A 16,176-nucleotide genomic window follows, 5' to 3' on the forward strand; every position below is an offset into this window, starting at 1 on the left:
TTATTTACCCGATAAAAAGAAAGTTGCACGCCGCTTGTTATTCAAGAATGTTGTAAACAAGTCGTCATTATTAGGTTATCTAAAGATAGAGATGTGACATGAGTTCTAATGGTTTTGTTGATTGAGTTGGAAAGCGACTGTTGTTGCAACATATTGACCCCAGATTAATAGAAGTGCGGGATCAGTGCAGATCACTATTGATAATGACATTGACCCCATAAATAGAAATGCGACTTTAGTGCCACAACTCACCATCAATGCATGAATGGAAGTGCGACACCAACAGACCAGTGTAGATACTAACATTGACCCCATAAATGGAAGTACGTACTACAACTCACCAGTAGTTATACGTATATTTACTGATATATACAGTGTACATATGTTACTAAAGCGATTAAAAAATATATGGCCATCATCATCTTCTAAATCAGAGATAACATGTTTGTCCTTGCCATTTTTTACAACCTCCTTCCTAACATGAACCTAAAGTTTTGAACGGACAGCAAGACGACTTTGAACAAATGGATGACAAGATGACTTAGAATGGATGGACGACAAGGCGACTTAATCATGGGAATGGAGGCAAGACGGCACGACGACACTATGAAACGGACGACAGCTTTGAATCCAACGGAGAGGAACTTGACAAACCAAAAAAATAAGAATAGAAACAATGGGAAGAAACCCTTCAACCTCATGTGACAAGGTAGGTTTGATTTGATTTGATTTTAGGGCTATGAACCTAATAAACATATTTACCCCTCCCATCTAGAAATTTAAAATTTAAAATTTTAGATTTTAACCTAGAAATTTATAAATTTTATACATTAGTCAAATTTTGAATAATTTTTTATTTATCTACTTTCAAAATACTTGATTTCAAAATATAGAGCATCAATTTTAAATTAGATTTTAATTGTTTAAATTTGATTATTTAGACTTCGTTCCTACAATCAAGGTTTGTTGTTTTTGCAAGTACCAAATAAATCCCTCAAATTAATCATATATACATGTCATTTGTTATAGGGGTATATTTGTCTAAAATAATAATTAAGATTCTAAAAAAAATATCATTTAGCAGTTTGTACAATATCTGATATGTTTGGTCACTTTTTAAAACGTCTTATTTATTTTGGTCATTTCTGCAGTTGCCTCAATAATATTCTTATTGGGCATTCGATTATATGTACGAGTGGAGATTCCAACTTCTCGAATGTTGAGATATGTTGATGAATGTTTTATATGTTTAGCTTTACTCATATTGGCAAAAAAAAAAAATTATACCTCATTTGATAGTCGTTTCATTTTTTGTTTTCTGCTTTTAAAAATCAAGCTTAGAAATTGTAACACCTAAGGCCTAGTATTTAGAATCCGATTCAGCACTTAATTGCCCTGGAATTCCTCTGCATCCGTAGTGACCTTGAGCTACTTAGAAGAGTGAAGACTGTCATAGGTCAATACTTGTCCTTTTAGCATGTTTTGTCCTCACTCACATGCTTCTTAGAAATCAAGTAGGAGTCATCCAACCAAAAATTGCTCCAACCCAGGCATGCTTAACTTTAGAGTTCTTATAATTGAGCCACCGAAAAGGAAGGTGCACCTTGTTAGTATAGGTAGTAACTACAATTGTTGTAAGCCTTTCTTAACAATGTTTTCCATGATCTCAGGATCTATCTCTCTCATTCATATGTGGTGCTAGTTCATCAATGTACACATCCTCTCTACTCTCGGACGTCACGTGTCCACCAGCTTATGTTTTTTCGTCCCCAAACCACATCGTACTAGTAGGCGTTCCGTTCTCTATTATGTAATGCCCCTGGCCCAGCATTCGGACCACGATCGTCCTCAATTATAAAAAAAAAAATACTTATCAAACGGCCCCTCAATTAGTTTGTAAAAAAAAGTTTTTAGCCCTCCTTTGATAACCATTTTGTTTTTAGTTTTCTATTTTTGGATAAAGCCTAGAAACAATACTTTCACCTATGTTTTTTATTTTATTTTATTATATAGTTCTTACAAATAGTTTCAAAAACTAGGCCAAGATTTGTAAACCAAAGCATAAATTTTGTTTTTGTTTTTTAAATTTAGTTAAGAATTTAAATATGTTTTCGAAAAATTAATTTAGCATCAAATTGGCATGATAAAACTTTTTTTTAGCAACAATCTTTTAAAAATTTAACTCATTTAACACTAATTAACACCTCCTAAAAACTAAATTAATAATTATACTCTTTGAAAACTATTTCTATTTTTAGTTTTTGGATTTTTGTTTTCTACTTTCTATTTTTAGTTTTAAAAAAATAAAGACTATAAAAATTTGTTGGTTTTTGTTTTTTTAAGAAAAAACATAAAACCAAATATATTTAATAATCATTTTTAGTTTTCTTTTTAAAAAGTTAGAAAGTTAAAATATATGTTAAAGAGAGGAAAAAATCACAGTGATATGTAAAAAAGGAAAATGAAATCATTTTCAAAAAAAGAAAAAAAAAGGAAGAAAAATGGTCCCAATTGTTGGTCGGAGATGGGGGAGAGAGAAAGAGAGAGGAAGAGGAGAGGGATGGAAAGCCACTAATTGTCAACTCACGGTCAAAGACTATTTCCAAAAATGTTCATTTAGAAATTTCAAATGACTAATAGACACCTAGCTACCTCAAACCTAAGGGACCATACGTGTTTTTTTCCCTAAAAATAAATAAATATCCAATTCACCCAGTCACGTCACCATTTCGTTATAAAATTTAACCTCATGAATGTTTTAGAACTATTTTCTAAAGGTCGGACCAAACTGTCACTTTTCGAAATTTACACATTAAATAGAAACCTATCTCCAAACTCAAAGACTAAAAAGTGTATTTTTATTTTTACTAAACTTATTATTTAAATAAAGTTATGTTTCTAATATAACACTCTTACTGTCTACTAAGTTCTGAATTTTTTACTTTGTCTCAAATAAGTTCTTGAATTTTCAATTATAATATCATAGAAGATTAAAATATCAAAGTTGGAATAATAAATTTAGTCTTTAAATTTTTAGATGCATAACTTTTTTTTTCTACATATATATATATTTATGTATATATTTTATGACAGATGCCTAACTAGTAAGTCAAGAAACTTTAAAATCTAACCATCATTGTACTAATGTGTCAGTGAAAATTTTAATTTTGTCTAAGAACTTTCAGTTTTACGTCTCATTAATTAGTCTACAATGCATTCGACACTTTTTAAAAATTAAATTATTAGTCACAAAATTGAAAATTTAGAATTTTATGTGTAATATTTCTCATCTCCTTTTTAAGTCTCATTATGACGAAAAGATTATGGGTTAAATTGCAATTTGAAGATGAAAAAAATCCTTGGTTCAATTTCAATTTCAAGATGGAAGATTTTTTTGGTTCAATTCAATTTCAATATAGAAAATCTTGTCTCTTCCCAATTTTAATTTCAATTATAGGAGATCTCAATTATCTCAATTTCCAGAAGGAAAGATATTCAATTTCAATTCATAAGGAGGGAGAGAAGTCAATCTCACCGGAAAGGAAAGTCCCGCGAATCATTATACTTATTACTAAAACATAAAGATAAATAAATCTAAAAATTTTATGTATAAATATAGAAAAGAAAATCCAAAATCTAGAAAATATAATACAAACATTGAAAATAAAATCCTAAACATTAATTATAGAAAAGACCTAATTTTTTTTTTGGTTATAAATAGAAAAAGAAACTTTAATGAGTCGTCAGCGTTTTAACTGTTGGAGGCAATGAAAGAGAGCAGGGGATTATTTAGAATGGAGAGACAAATATAGAGAGAAACTTCTAATATTGTGCTTTGGCACTTTCTTAATTTAAGTTTTGGTTTTTCTTGATTACATAAAAAAGGAGATAACACCTCTATTTATAGGTGTTTGAGAGAACTCTATGGAGAATTCTAAAGAGTTAAGGAGTTCTCTAGATACATATTAATTTATTTTTATCCAAAGGAATTCTCTAGAATTCCTTGAAACCTAGAAAAAAGCTAGATGTTTCTAGAGTATTTTATTTACATATTTATTTACAAACTTCTAGATAAATCTATAGATAACTAATTGTGTGGATAGCTCTAGAAGTTTCTAGCATATTTGAAAGTTACAAATTACTATTTTTCAACACCCCCTCCTAATTTGTAATTTTCAAAAACTTCTTGAACTTCTCAGCCGTGACAGATTTGGTAAATATATCTGTGGGTTGATCATTGGTGTTGATGAACTCCAAAAATATTTCTTCTTTGTTTACCAAATCTCTGATATAGTGATGACGTAGCTCAATATGCTTGGACTGAGCATGAAAGACAGGATTTTTGGGCATTGCAATTGCTGACATATTATCGCAAAAAATTTTTGTCGGCTTCACCTGCTCCATTTGAATATCTTTGAGGATTCTCCTTAGCCAAACAGCTTCACAAGCAGCTTCAGTTGCGGCTGTAAATTTTGCTTCAGTGGAAGACAAAGCTACAGTTTGTTGCTTTTTCGAACTCCAAGATATTGCATTAGATCCTAAACAAAACACATATCCTGCTGTGCTCTTTCGATCATCAAGAGAACCTACCCAATCACTATCAGTGTAGCCAACAAGCTTGCAATCTTTCTCCCTTACATACTTGAGCCCATGACTTTTGGTACCATGTAAATAACTTAAAACTCTTTTTGCAGCAGCATAATGATATTTGCTTGGATCATTCATGTACCTTGAAATAATGCTGACATAATTCATAATATCTGGCCTGGTATTAGTAAGATAGATTAATGAACCAACCAGACTACGAAAAGTCTGTGGATCTGCTTTACCAGATTTATCTTCACAACATAACTTCTCATTGTTTGCCATGGGAGTTGTAGCAGACTTGCAATTGCTCATATGAAATTTCTTGAGTAAATCATCAATATATTTTTCTTGAGAAAAAAAATCTCACCTTGATGCTACTTTACTTGAATTCCAAGAAAATATTTCATGAGACCCAAATCCGTCTTTTCAAAATTTTTCATCATGCTTTGTTTGAATTCTTCCAGCATTTCTGAGTTAGTCCCAAAATAGATTAGATCATCAACATATAAACAAACAACAAGGAAATTTGTACCTTCCTTCTTTACATGGAGAGATGATTCACTGCAACTTTTCTGAAATCCATTCTGGCAGAAATATCCAACGATTTTGTTGTTCCATGCACGAGGCGCTTGCTTTAATCCGTACAAGGCCTTATGGAGTCGATAAACTTTCTCCTCCTTTCCATGAACAATATATCCTTGTGGCTGCTCTACGTATACTTCTTCTTCCAGCTCGCTATTTAAGAAAGCAGATTTGACATCCAATTGAAACACATTCAATTGTAACTGGGCTGCTAAAGCAAGAATAGTTCTTATTGCCTCCATGCGAGCTACTGGTGCAAAAGTCTCGTTAAAGTTGACACCAGGCTATTGGGAATAGCCTTTTGCCACTAGACGAGCTTTGTGCTTCTAAATGGAACTATCTTCTTTAAATTTGGTCTTAAAGACTCATTTTAAGCGAATCGCTTCTTTTCCTGGTGGCAAGTATTGAAGCTCCCATGTCTTAGTTCTTTCGATGCTGGCCATTTCTTTATCCATAGGTTTGATCCAAACTTCTTCTTTTGCTGCCTCATCAAAATTTTGTGGCTCACAAGCAAACATTGCAAAATGTTCACTTGAAGCATAAATATCTTGCAAAGAACGCATTCTTCTTGGGGGATATTCCGAGCTTTCTTGATTTGAAGTAGCTTCAACTGGCGATCTCGTAGGAGTTGAAGGAGAACTTCTTGGTGATCTCAAATTCTGAAAGTCTTGTTGGCTATCAAGCTCTTGAATATCTTCGTACTGTTGGGAAGGTTGAGAACCATTATTCTCAAAATCCCATTTGGCCATTTCGTTAAATATTACGTCTCTTGATATCAACAATTTCTTCGTCTCTGGAATTAGCAATTGATATCCCTTTGATTCATCACTGTAGCCGATGAATAAGTATTTAGCTCCTTTTTTATCGAACTTTTCTCTTTCCCGGGAAAGAACTAGAGAATAAGCTGGGCAACCAAAAACTTTGAAGTGATGAACAACAGGTTTCCTCTTATTCCATGCTTCGAAAGAAGTTTTGTCTTCTATTGCTTTGGTAGGATACCGATTGAGGATATAGACAGTTAGTTGTATTGATAGCTTCTGCCCACAAATTATTTCGAAGTCCTTTAGCTTTCAACATGCTCCGTGCCATTTCCACAATGGTTCGATTCTTTCTTTCAACAACGCCATTTTGTTGTGGACTGTGTCGAACTGTTAATTGTCTCATTATGTCATTCTCCTTGCAATAGCCCATGAATGGCTTGTAGATGAACTCACCTCCTCGATCTGTTCTCAAAGTTTTGATCTTTTTGCCACTTTGGTTTTTCTGCAAGAGCTTTAAATTGAAGAAAAGTATCAAAAGCCTCTGATTTTTCATTAAGGAAATTAATCCACATCATTCTTGTAAAATCGTCGACAAATAAAATGAAATATCTTTTGTTAGTGAGAGTTGGAGTTCTTGTAGGACCACACATGTCTGCATGTACCAACTCTAGTGGAAATTTAGCCCTCCACGAAGTTTTAGGGAAAGGAAGTCTATGGATTTTCCCATAGATGCAACATTCACATACCTTTCTATTATCTTCAATTATGGGTTGGCCAATCACCATATTTTTTTGTTTTAGTGTAAGAAGACCTTTGCAGTAAAGATAACCATACCTCAATCTCGGATGTTTCGTGGCATTCCTATCCCAAGTAAAACCCTAAACCCCCATCTCGGAGAATCTCCGTCTCGAAGAATCCATTTCGCACTCATCTATTTTTTCTGAAGATCATTCTTTCGCACTCATCTGTAAGCGTCAGATTCATCTCGGAGGCTGCAAGGTTAGTTTCTATCTTTTACAATGTAACGAAAGTTGCTATTCTTTGTTGTATTAGCATGACCGGCGCTATCTGAAGTGGCCTTATAGATTTAGGTTTAGTTTGACGTTGTGATTGTAGGAGAATAAAAAATCCAGAGATTGCTTCAATCTCGGATTCTATCTCGTATTCAATCCCGGACCACTGAGGTCCGGGATTGAATACTGATTGCATCCAAGATTGAAGCCTTCGAGGGTCCGGGATTGCCTTTCATCTCGGACTTGTCCCGGTCCGATTCGGTCCGGGATGAAGGTCGATCCCGGACACGTCCCGGTCCTGTTCGGATCGAGATGAGATGCAGATTGAATCCAAGATTGAATCTGCCTCTCATCTCTGACCCGAACAGGACCGGGACGGTTCCGGGATCGAACTTCATCCCGGACCGAACCGGACCGGGACAAGTCCGAGATGAAAGGCAGAATGGGACAACTCAAAGCCAGAATGCTACCGTCTCACCATCGACAATCGCAAATGCTACCGAGTAAATCTGGTTATTCGCATCGATACCAGAAGCTGATAACAATACCCCTCTGAACTTCCCCTTTAGGTGGGCCCCATCAACAACCAACACTGGTCTAATACAACCCAGAAAATCTCAAATCGATTGACCCAATGTCATAAATACATATTTGAAATATTTGCCACCTTCTAGTTCTAATTCGAAAATAGTACCTGGGTTCATGATTTTCAAAGCTTCACCATAAGCTGGAAGTAGACCATATGACGATGATGGATCACCTCTAATAAGTCGGAGTGCTTCTTCACTAGAACGTCATGCTCTATCATAACTTAAATTGATACCATACTCCTTCCTCATGTCTTGTATAATGTCCTTCGGTCTATACGTATAGGAGACGTCTGTGAACTTCTCCTACACAAGATGTCCTACCACCCAACTTTTGGCTTGCCTATGATCATGTTTCAAAGCCCCACCATAGCACGTATGGGCAGCACAATATTTTTTTATCTTGAACAAAGTGCATTCCTTTAGCTTGGTAGCTCGAAGTCTCCACATGCAATCAGCATGAACGTACCGCAGCATATATAGCTCCGGCGTCAACTTTATTACTTTAAATTGAAAATTCTTCCGCATTGCAACTAAATGCATTTTCAAACTCAACTCCTTATTATCAAATACATCGCCCTCATTAACATCATTTGTCCCAGAAGACTGTACTATGAGTTGCAATTTCTCATCATTAGGGTGTCCGGTGAGACCATTACATCCCGGTGGCAGGACTGTTTCTTCATCCCTGCGAATCTCAGTGTGCACATGTTCCACATCAGGCTCAAGCTCATCATCAAGCGCATCGTCATGCTCTTCGTTCCCATATTTTGCTTGAGAGTGTCCTTCTTCAGACTCTGCCAACGGGTCATATGATTCACCACTTTCAGCTTCGTTATCATTCCATACTCCCGGCACATCCCAATCACACACCCTGTCATCTCCCAGATTACATGGAACAACATCTGACGCCAATGGTGTTAAACCCTCTACATCATGACCTATATGCCCGTAGGACGTGTGTGGCTGTCGGGAAGAAGAGGGGTTCGATGATGAGGAAGGAAATGAGGGTATAGGATATGTGGGTTTCTGGAATGGGGGAATACAAGCTGCGGACATAGGAATCGAGGACACGTTTTGGCCTACATAATATGGGAAAGAAGGCATGTACGTTTCATTCTCATGTACCTGCTTTGGCACATTAGATATATATATAGGCAATTCAGATACATCCTCACCAGTAAAAAAAAACGCAAGTCATCGTCATCAGTTATTTCCATCACACAAATTTTGGTTTTAAAATGATACACGCGTCTAATTATAATATCAAACTGTAGGGGATTAATGTTACTCAATCTATACACGTGACCTAGAAATTCTCTGTATGTGATTGTACTATCCAATGTCAATCCCCTCGTACGACCGCCGACATAATCTTTTTCACTATCATTCCATTCTCCACTGAATGTTATGAAAACACGAGGCATCTTGCAAATAAATAAAATTAAGTGAGATAGGAAAATCGATCATTTAAAAATAAAATATTAAAAATTAAGAAAATAAAAAAAATAAATGTGTCGGATAAATCTTGGACCAGTCTTGGTCCGAGACATGTCCCGGACAAATCTCGAAGCAAGACTGGTCCAAGACATGTCCCGGACTAAATATGCTTCGAGATTAGTCCAGGACATGTCTCGAACCAAGACAGGTCCGAGATATATCCGAGACAGTCCCGATACGTGATGCACCGGGATTGTTTACATTCAATCCCGGACCAGGTATAGATCCGGGATTGAAGTAATTACAACAATCTGATTTTTTTCCTTGTCAACAACCAAATCTAGTAGTTGAACCCATTAATGGGAAAATATTTCAATAAAGTTCAACAATTGTAGAGTACAAAAGTTTGTGTAAAGGTAACATACCTAGCTTTCAGAAGTGAAATTGTGGGGACAATGATTTTGGATAGTGTGGGGACAAAGAAAAATCAAACACGTTGATGCTTTGAGCGGATTTTGAAAACTTGATCTGTGAGTTTTTCATAATCTAAAATATTAACAAGTTCAAACATATGTAAAATATGAGTTTACAGTTTGGTGAAATGGTTAGGTGGAAATCATAAATGCACATTTATTTATTAACAAGGAGGGTAAATTGATCTTTTCCCGTGAATAAAATATTTAAGGGATCATAAATAAGGGATGGAGGGGTCACAAATTAGGTTTTTTGAAAATTGGTTCATTTATTCAGTTACTGAAGGGGTCACAAATTCAAATTTCCACCATCTTCTCTTCTTCGTAACTTCTCCTCTCCCTCCCATTTTTCCGTCCAACCTCACCCACTCTTCAGCAGTCTCAGACCTCCAGTGGCAGGACACGAAAACACGAGCGGCGCGATTAGAGGCGGCGTATCATTCCAGTGGCGGTCGACGGCAGTGCAACCTGAGAACTAGGGCGTTTCCTTCGATTTCCAGTGTGCGGTGTTCGTTTTCTGCGACGACGACCTGTTCTCCATTGAGTTGCGGGCACAACCGAACAGTTTCGCTTCAGCCTCTCCATTTGTGCCGCTCGGCTTTGCTGCTCAGTTCGTTTTATCGCGCTTATCGTTTTAGCCTTTACTTGTCTTTGCCTCCACTCATTTAGCCATTTTTTCACCCTATTAGAAGAGCCACTGTAGACCCAATCTCATTGGCGTCAGTTTTTACCGAAGGACCTGCTACTGGGAGTCCAATATTTCGTAAGTTTCCCCGCTCTCAACTTCTATTTTTCTTTTTCGTTCTTCCTTAAAAACAAATCAAACCAAAGCCCTCGACAAAATCTCCCTCCCTCTTTTTCTCTTTTTCGATCTCCTGCGATTTTATGTTCTCCAAAACCCACTTCTGCTTGTACAACTCTGCAACCAATTGATTTTAATTAATTCTTTTTGTTTTATTTGTTCGACTTGCTTGAATACATAAATGCAACTCACTCCTCACTTTGAATCTTCTATTTTCATTGCAATTTATTTTATGAAGTTGATTTTCTCTGATCTGGTTACAATTTCTAAGAAAAATGGCGCTTATAGAATTGAGTTTTTGGTTTTCATCAAGAACATAATGAATAGTGAAAGAAAAAGACACTTAATCTAATTTTTATGCTGTAGTGTGGTTATTATAATGTAAATGGTTAGGCTTTATGCATATCCATGAACCAAAATTCTCAATGTTTATTTATTGTTCTGGGCTGATCTTGCACTTCTAGTGCAAGAGTTGCTTGGTGCTTTTAATTTTCCTTATTCTAAATGCTCTAGAGTATATATTACTTTTACTATTCAATCACAAGTTTTTGTCTGAGTTATCTTTCCTCCTTCTAATGAGCTTGGTACGCAGAGATTGATGCATTACTGTCATTATTGATATATTTGTTGCCTTTTGTGATAAATGGAAGTGGATGCCTGACCGTGAATGTCATTGTTTGTGTCGGTTGCATTTTTTAAATAACCAAATATAGCCTCTCATTAAGGATTTTAGCATGTGATACCTTTTGGAAAGAATTTTATTTCTCTTCTAAATTGATTATGAGTATAGGTCATCGATCTCCTATTTCGTTCTTGTTGCTTGTTCTTCTACATTGGAATTCGACTATGGGCAAACTAAAGTAGGATACAAAAGGCTTACTCTATGATGATTCCGGTGCTAACTTTTCCAATTTGACGGATAATTCCCTGCCCTTGGGAATTTGTTCTTCTTAGATGGGTACATCTTCTTCTATTTTCTTTCAATTGGATTCTTTAATAATTTTTCCACTGCATTTGCTTCGTTATCCACTCTGCAAATAGTAAGTTATATCCCATTGTTTAATTTGCTATCTTATTCTACATGATTCTAAACAAGCGAATGATAGCCTTAAATGCAGAAAATATTTTTTGCTAAGCCACTTTCTGAAAGGCCAAATAGATAAGAAAAAGTAGGAAATTGCATACTTGTTGTTTGTACATACGGCTAGAAGAAATTAAGTATTCTTTAAACTGTGGAGTTTTTGTGCTTCATTGTATCTATGATGAAGAAAGGCATCCGTGCCTAGCACAATAGATTTCATTATCTATGCCGAAGAAAGCCACTTATTCCTATAGGTCTCTTTTTATCTTTCTCTGGAAAGTATCTTGCATAGGATTACTCTTTTGTATCTACCCATTGTCACAACTAAGGTGATGCTAACTATTGTGTTTTTTAATTTTCTTGAGTGTTGATTTTAAGTGGGTTGTAGAGAATTTCAAATTATTTTGTGAACTGATTTTGGTTATACTTAATAAAGGAGATTTAAAGTATTTAAGTTGTTATCTGTCCGTTGTTCTTTGAAAATATCTAATTTCAAATGCATATCTTTATTTGCTTGTTTTCTTTGTTTTAGGTTGGGAATCAAGTTTTATAGCAGAATTACAGTGAAGGTTCCAATCATTATATAACTTGTGCACCTATAAATTTTTTTCTTAGCTAACACCCTTGGAGAATTTCGTCGACAAACTCCAACTGCACAACACCCACTAAAGCTTATACTTTTTTCTCTCTTTATTTGGACATATCAATAGCAAAGCTTTTAATCTTTGTTATGACATTTTCTAATTATGTTGAATACTTTCTATATTTAAAATACTAATATTATTTATCACTTTTTTTTTCTTGCAGTTCAGTTCAAAAAAGCTCTATAGAGAGTTCGAGTGACTAGGCACGGGATGAGTGTGCCGATTATGTGGTACTGCATTTTTTAAAATTTGGTTGGGTTCGTACCTCAACGCATATGTGATATTGCATTACTTAAAATTTTGTTTGAATGTTATTGTTTATGTCAAATTTTTTGATAAAGTCCCTTCTCCTGATAAAGCTCCTTCTCCTGATAAAGCCCCTCCTAACTTGCTTATTATTGGTTTATATGACAGGAGCAAGTTTCGCACTGGAACGAGAAGTTGTAAGGACATTTTTTTTTTGTCGGACTGCGTCCAGGTGAGCTTAAGCATGTTGTGGCCATCTCCATTAAAGTTCCATTATAACAAAGGTAAGCTAACTTGCTTTTCATCATCATTCATACTATAGCATTTGAATCTTAAATCTTTCTGAATCGAACTTGTTATGTGCTGTAACTATAACTAATTTAGCACCTTTATTAGATTATTGACTAAGTTTACAAGGAAGACTGAATATTGATTATAGATACTGTCATTAGACGATGAATGTACGTTTACACTCCTTCTAATATATATACTAGCTAGTTTGTGCTATATTGTTTAAATATATTTTGTGCTATGTTGCTGAAGGATATATAGAAGAAGTGTTCGGTTCTTTTATTATTGTAACCTCCTTTTGTTCTATTTGGAACTTGGTTTGGTCATTTTGTTGGTTATTGTATCATATTATTGTGTAAGTACATAAGAGTTTTATGAATGCTTAATATTGATACTTTCGTTACAGGATGATTGTACATTTACAAACCTTATGATTGTATTGATATTTTGTGCTATCTAATTTAAAGATGTAGACAAATGGTAGGTATGTCGTTTATTTAATAATGTTATTTGCAAAGATTACGATCCTTTGTAATTTGTAATAGATAGACACGTTCTTTTAGAAGTGACTTTCTTCCCTTATCTATCTTTCGTTATTCATTTATCTAACCTGAGTATTGTTTTTTCATTAGGTATTTCACGAACCCAAAGAAGTCGACAATTAGGAATGCAACTAATTGATGGATGAGCTTCCTTGTTGGGGTTGGTGTGTGAGACTTGTTTAATTATGTAATTTGTGTTTGTAGGAATTTGGACATGTTTAATATAATGTACTAGCAAGTCAGAGAATACTAATATATTCAAAATTAATATATTAGCTTCCTTGTTCATGTTTAATATATTTCATCTTTGTTATCTAAATTAATATATTTACGTGTTCGATTGAAAATTTCATTATATGATATTTCTATTATGCGACATTTGCAAGCGAAACCAAATACATTTTTTGTGATTTTTTTTATCGTCACAAAATAAAACCATTCGTGACGTTTTTAAAATGTCACAAAAATGTTTCTAAGACGATTATTGAATGTCATGAAATATTTTTTTCGTGAAACATCACGAAAGGATGTCGCATGATCTTTCATCGCTAATTTTTGCATGACCGTCTTTAACCGTCACGTGTGCTAATTTTTGTGACGTTTTTTAAACGTCACGTATACCTTTCATGATGGACGTATACATGACTGCGTCAAAAACGTCATGAAAGAATAAACCGAATTTCTACTAGTGTTATTTATTTAGATATCTTTTTAAGATTAGTTCTATGCAAATTTTTATATATATTCTCAGTGGCAGTTTAGTCAATTTTATGCAAATTCCCTGTAAGCCACACCTACTTGTCAATGCATTTTTGTAAATTAGAGTTTATGTGTTCAGAATCCTAACCACATTGTTTTCCTCTCATTTCACCTTTATCTTCTCTTTTGGGCAAAAAGGTGAATATCTAATGTGTGGTATTATTGTTTAAAACAAGAAATGTGAAGTATTAATTAGATTTGAACTTTTGACTTTAAGAGAGGGAGACTGTCATTTATAATTTTTCATCGTCATTTATCTGCTAATATGTATATCCTTTCACCTACCTTGTTAGTCTAATATTTTACCTGCTTTCTTTTTGTGTCTCAGCAATTTACTAAATTAATTCTATCAAGTTTTACAAAAACCTAAATAACTTGAATTTAAGTTCTAACAAATTAGAGCATCAGCAACAAAAGTTATAGTGATTTGATCTAATATTACAAACTAGAAATTGATCCTTTTTTTTAGTTTAATGATATGTAAGAGTCGGAAATTTGAATCTAATGAAGATATATACTTTAATCCATAGAGTTCTACTTAGATTGACAGTTATTAATCGATTTAAAATGACGCACCTTATTAATGTCGTCACAAATTGGCATTGCTACAGAAAATATTTGATTAATCGGAGGAATCATAGTTCAATTCACAGTTCAACGACAATGAAAGAAATTCGAGCAAATTTCTTTTCCCCAAAATGAGATTTAAGAAAAAGATCAAGAGAAGTCATAGAAGTAGTAGAATTGCAGCTTGAGATCTTAAAAAAAAAAAAAAACAGAGAGAGAGAAGTTAGAGAAATAGTAAATCAAGGTTTAAAATGTTGATATACTGAAGAAATGACATGTTGCAATTTTATGGAATACATTTTGATATTGACAGAAATTTCAAGAAAACGGTGGAAATCATGGAAACTTATAGAAGTTTGTTTAAATTAATAAATGAAATTTTAATGGTAGCTTAATTATATTATAATTCATTATTTGTAAAGTTAAGTAATGTTTATACTTTTATATAATTAAGAATCGTAGTGAAGACTAAAATATAATAAAGGTTAAAAAATAATGATTTAGTACCTGTTACAATTTAGTCTCTACATTTTAAATTGTTTCATGATTATTTAGTTCCTGCCGTTAAATATACGTTGAGATTTAAGTATATAAATTCATGTTTAATAATTAAAGGGTCATATGGCATGTTTAAATTTAGAATGGTTTAGGCTTAAAAAAAGAAGAACTAAACTTTTTCAAAGAGGAACACGTGTGGTCTTGGTTGGGACGGCGGCGACGTCGCCGAACATTTCGCGATGAAGAAGAAAACAAAACCTTAGAATTTTGAAATTGTATTTGAACCAAACCGAATTGAAGTTGAACTAGTCCATTCATCTCAACCTAATATTTAACGACAGAGACTAAAGTGTAACTAATTTTAAAGTATAAGACTAAATCAAAGTTAGACTAAAGAAACATAAGTTTAAAACAAAAATCCACATGTCTGAATATGATAGTTAGCTTGGAGAGTAAAATATAAATAAATAACTTTTTGTTGCTTCGTCTCGATCATGTAAAATATGTGAAAACTTTCTCGTTAGTTTGGTTGACTACAGATGTATGCATGTTCATTATGATAAAAACGTTTGCAAAAAATGGTAAGGATATTTGAAGCGAGCGAGACTCCTCCAATGAATTCATTCACTCTTTTTAGGTAAGAAATGAGTTTCAACATTTCTAACCTCTCCCACTAATCAAAAGTTTAAATTCTGACCTCATATTTGTAATATTATATTCTAAAATAAATACAAAAATAACCTAAGTCATATTTTGACCAAAATAGTAGTTCTGAAGCTACGACTCTTATTATTTACCGGACTTCTTGAAACATTTTTTTAAAATAAAAAGAAATGAAATAAAAAATGAAAATTAAGAAACAAAAATAGTAATTTAAAAAAAGTACGAATACAAAAGAGACATTTAAGTATAAAAGTCGAAAGTATAAAAAGAAACAAAAGTAAAAAAGTACACAAGTGGAGAAGTGATAAATTGATAATTTATATATATATATATATATATATAAAAATATTATGTATATATGACGTAATAAACGAGCAATTTACCGCTGGATTTTTTTTAATATTGTTTTTAATTAAACTTATTTTTAAAATGATGCAGATTTATTAGAAAAAATGGAAAAAACGCAATTTTGGAAACTTATTCCAAAAATATTGTATTTTTTACAACAACAATATTTTTGGAATAAGTTTCTAAAATTATATATTTTCCATTTTTTCTAATAAATTAGCATTATTTTAAAAATAAGTTTAATTAAAAACATTATTTAAAAAAAAATCCATTTACCGCCCATCCCTATAAT

The 16,176-nt window shown here is 33.5% G+C and overlaps 1 long non-coding RNA gene across 3 annotated transcripts; it reads left to right on the top strand.

Annotated features, from left to right (window-relative positions):
* Positions 1 to 9,724: 9,724 nt before the first annotated feature.
* On the top strand, positions 9,725 to 13,344 carry LOC111021605 (uncharacterized). Of its 3 annotated transcripts, XR_002602851.2 has the most exons (6): positions 9,725 to 10,206; positions 11,036 to 11,203; positions 11,859 to 11,895; positions 12,134 to 12,200; positions 12,385 to 12,500; positions 13,140 to 13,344. It is a non-coding gene; the product is annotated as an uncharacterized LOC111021605 (long non-coding RNA). The 3 variants fall into 3 exon arrangements; XR_002602850.2 differs by lacking the exon at positions 11,859 to 11,895 and having other exon boundaries at positions 9,727 to 10,206; XR_002602852.2 differs by lacking the exons at positions 11,036 to 11,203; positions 11,859 to 11,895 and having other exon boundaries at positions 9,728 to 10,206.
* The last annotated feature ends 2,832 nt before the right edge of the window (positions 13,345 to 16,176 follow it).

This window comes from Momordica charantia (genome assembly GCF_013281855.1).
Source record: "Momordica charantia cultivar OHB3-1 chromosome 6 unlocalized genomic scaffold, Mcharantia_2.0 BLBB01000006.1, whole genome shotgun sequence".
Taxonomy (NCBI): domain Eukaryota; kingdom Viridiplantae; phylum Streptophyta; class Magnoliopsida; order Cucurbitales; family Cucurbitaceae; genus Momordica; species Momordica charantia.